Below are 4,242 nucleotides of genomic sequence, written 5' to 3'. Positions count from 1 at the left end.
AGGCACCAAATTCAGAATCTATGTTACATTTGGACTACATATATAACCCACTTTCAATAAAGATGAATGTTTCCACGGGTGAAATGCTTCTTTAACTGATTAATTGTTGCAGCTCTAAAAGCAGGTGGTCCTCCTGAGGGAGGTGACTGAGCAGCCGAAGTCGACTCCTTTCATTGCACTCTGCACCTTTCATTGTGCAGACTGGAATATTTGGTAATATTTGGTAATATTTTGTGTGTGTGCAGCAGAGACAGAAGTTGGACGCACCTCGACCGTCCTTCGGGCCTCTTTGATCATGAACTCCAGTCCTCCAAATGCCACTTGTGAGGAGCTGCAGGCATCCATATCGGAGTCACTGTCATCTGAGTCGTTGAGAGAAACCACCACAGACTTATGTCTGGGCAGCTGGATGGAGACAGACAGGGAGACAGACAGGGAGACAGACAGTGAGACTCTGCACTGACCCAGGACCTGTTATTAACATTTCATTAAAGCAGACTGATGGAGACGAGCAGGTTCTCACCACCAGTGGAGCTCTGACACTGTGGTGTCCTCTGGTGAACTTGCTGGTTCTGGACTGAGACACCGTGTTCAGACTGACGGTGCTCAGGTTTCCTCTGGTGGGCTGCTGGACGCCGGCAGGAGGGGGACAGCTGGGAGATGGAGGACCACTGGAGCTCTTCTCCTACAGACAGGAACCAATAGATAGATCAATATTTAGAGGGATCAGATTGAAAAGCAGCAGCTTCTGGAGGAAGTCCACCGGATTCTGATCTAATCTGGAGACGTTTACACAAGTTCACAACTCTTGAGAGTAAAAAGTGGATTTATCTTCACTCCTGCCTGCTGTCACTGTCGCACACTAACCTCAGTCGCTGACACTCTCTTGTTGGCCATAGACATCAGACAGGTCTCCCTCAGCAGCATCTCCTCCTCCTCTTCCTCATCTGCAAAGGGAGGCTTGGGAGGAGGCTCCAGCTCGTCCGGTGGAGGAGGGAGGGGTGGAGGCGGGGGAGGAATGCCAGACAGCATGGGGGAGAGGAACGGCTGAGGGGGAACAGAGGAACCAAAGGCTTTATTACAGGAACAAAACGCTTTTACTTTGAAAATGTTGCAGGAAATCTGATCAAATCAAACTTTTTCTCCATTTTAATCTAAATAGTAAAATAACTACATTGTTCATCTCTTCCTTTAAAAGATCAACTGTTTTATCAGCAGATACAAAAAGGAAAATATTATTACATAGTTTATATTTTTAAATGCATCCAAATAAGGATCAGATTGTTAATCATTACAGATCATTACAGAGGTGGGGGGCGTACCATTCCAAAGTGATGAGAGTCGGAGACGTAAAGAGACACCTGAGGAAAACATCCTGGATCGTCTGCAGGAAGCTGCTCATGTGTCGGTGACGGTACTGAAACACAGTTATTACGTAAATCAATGACAACCTTCCACAATAAAAGCTCACCTATACTGTAATCTTCCACAATAAAAGCTTACTCCACAATAAAAGCTCACCTATACCGCAACCTTCCACAATAAAAGCTCACCTGGTGAACTGGTCTCGCTGTCTGTGTCCATCGCCACCTCATCATAGTTGTCATACTGGTAGAGATTCCCTGAGGCGTCCAGACCCTGTTTACCTGCAGACTTCCTGTGTTCCCGGTCTCTGGACTGAAGGACAGAAACACAACAGACTTCCTGTCACTTTAACTCTTCTTCTGTGGTGTTTTGATTAATGATTGCTCTTATTTCTGGTTCTAATCCCAATTCTCTTGGAAGAAGATTGTTTATATTAAAAAAAAATTATTATCTACATTTTAATATGAACAGATTTTTGTGGCATTACCCAGCATCCTTTTCTTCACGTGCTCTGCTTCTATCTACATTTAATAACCAGGTTTCTGTAGATCTGATTGAGCGGCTAAATTAAAATCTAAATGTTCCAAGACAACAAATTACTTCCAGGATATTTGATAAATGATATTTAAATGAATTTCCAGCTGTTTCCATGAAGGAAAACTAGTTTGTAAATGTACAGGTACCCCAGAACTCTCTGGACCCTCAGTAAACTCAATGTTTTTAATCGGACACTAAAAAGACAACAGCTTGGATTTTCTCTGTTTATAATATTCAAGATTCAAGAAGAAATCCACTTATGCAATAACGTGTATCTGCAGATGTAACCTGACTGCCGGCGTCCGTGCTCTTACTTTGCTGCATGTCATCGTCTTCCCTCCCACCAGCTTCATGAAGCGGTTGTACTGCTCGTCCTGGTTGGACAGATCGCGGATCCTGCGGATTTCGTCCTCTCGTTTGCGGCGCTCTTCCTCTTCCTGTCGAACGGGCTTCTGCCTCCTGCTCCTTTGCTGCTGCAGCGCTTCCATGTCCTCAGTGCTGCTTCCTGAGATGCCTGGCTTCGCTGCCGAGCCTGGAGCGGAAGAGCACCATCATCATCATCTCATCATCATCATCATCATCACACTCCTACCACAGTGTGAACCTGTCCAACCCTCTCACCTGGACTAATCATCTTCTTGGCCATGTGTGGTTTTCCTGGAGCTCTGCCTCTCTCCAGCGGAGGTTTGGGACCAGGTTTAGGACCCGGTTTGAGCCTCTCTCTTTCTCTGTCTGGAGGTCTGGGGCCAGTCTTGGTTCTGTCTCGGTCCCTCACCAGTGGTTTGGACCTGGTTCTGCTCCTGTCCGTAGCAGCGGCAGCAGCAGTGGCGGCAGCCGCAGTGGCGGCGGCAGCGGAGGCCGACCTGGTGGTGACCCTCTGCCTGCTGGGCAGAGCGGCTCCAGAGCTGGAGCTCTTCTCCTGGACCACTTTAGTGATCCGGTCTTTGCTCTTCTTCATCACCTGCTGCTCCTTCTGCTGCCACTTCTTACTGGCCGACTGCAGAGCGAGGAGACGCAGCTGCAGCTCCGACAGCTCCTCTTCCTCCACCTTCACCACCGGCTGCTCAGAGACACATATGAGTAGTAAGTAACTGTTATCCATCATCACTGCTGCTGTTTCTGTTATTGATTATAATCAATACCGTAATATCAGAAACATACAGAAATCTTTAGTCAGGGGCAGCTTTAGTCTTTTCAACTTAAAAGCTGACACAATGATCTCTTAAACTCTTGATATAGTTATGGTTACGTCTGTCCCACCTTGTCAGGAGAGACAAGCGAGTCTTCGCTGGACGCCGACGATTCTCTCCGACACGAACACGTCTTTATGGTTTTCTCGTCTTTGTCCGCCTCTTCGCTGCAGCAGGGACATGTCTTCTTCACCTCCTCAGACTCTTCATCGGCTCTTTGTTCTGTTTCTGCTCCAGCTGCTGTTCTTCTGTCTTCTTCTTCTACTCCTTCTGGACACACAGGAAGTGAAACCACACTTTTATTGTTTGGTTATATATCTTTGATTGCTGTTCTATTTTCTCTTTTTTATACATAATCTGTGAAAGCTACTCAGCAATAACCCCGTTTATGATTCTATGAAAATATTGTCAATGATGAACTGATTATCAGAAACCTTCAGAGGAACATTGATTATTGAGTATTTGTCCTCACCCTGCTCCCCAGTGTCGCCTCCTGTCTCCTGCTCCACCCACTTCCTCTTCAGCTCGTCCAGGTTGACGGGGACGGGCAGTTTATGGCGGAGAGGTTTGATGTTGAACGCCTGGAACACTTTCTTCTCCGCCGTCTCCAGCTCAGACGCTTCCTCCGGACTGGGAGCGGGAACTGGTTTGGTCTCTGCAATACTGGCGGCGTTGGGGTCTGGGGTCTGGTCTCTGGCGGGGGACTCTTTGGGCTCCAGAGCCATGGTCTCCTCTTTTCGGATGCACTCCAGCTCCAGCTGGATCTGCTTATACTTGGACAGGAGGTCCTCGAAGGACTCGTCAACACTGTTCTCTGGTTTGGTTTGAACACTGTGAGCTGGTTTCCTGGTCTGGTTCCTGCCCTGAGGTTTCTCTGAGGTCACATGTTAAAGAATGTACAGCTACTAATAATCAATCGATTAGTCAATTCATCGATTAGTCTGTAAAGAAAGAAAATTGAGTTCACCCCCATTTCTTGTTTTGTCTGACTAGCAGACCCGAAACCAACTAATATTCGGGACCACAAGTCACAATTATTTATCTGTCAATCATTCTCTGGATAATCAATTAGTTGTTGGTCAGACATCCTCAAAGAGCTGACTGTTACTAAAGAAACTACTGACACACCTGTACTGACACACCTGTACTG

General features: G+C 46.8%; 1 protein-coding gene across 1 annotated transcript in view; it reads right to left on the bottom strand.

The window, feature by feature from the left end:
- The window catches only part of LOC118337755 (phospholipid-transporting ATPase ABCA1-like), a 177,729-nt gene that overhangs the window by 48,056 nt on the left and 125,431 nt on the right, over window positions 1-4,242 (bottom strand). The window lies entirely within an intron of this gene.

Source organism: Morone saxatilis, unplaced genomic scaffold (genome assembly GCF_004916995.1).
Source record: "Morone saxatilis isolate NCDOM2014 unplaced genomic scaffold, NCSU_SB_2.0 Contig4, whole genome shotgun sequence".
Taxonomy (NCBI): domain Eukaryota; kingdom Metazoa; phylum Chordata; class Actinopteri; family Moronidae; genus Morone; species Morone saxatilis.
Note: the sequence above shows the minus strand (reverse complement) of the source record. Positions and strands in the feature narration are given on the sequence as shown.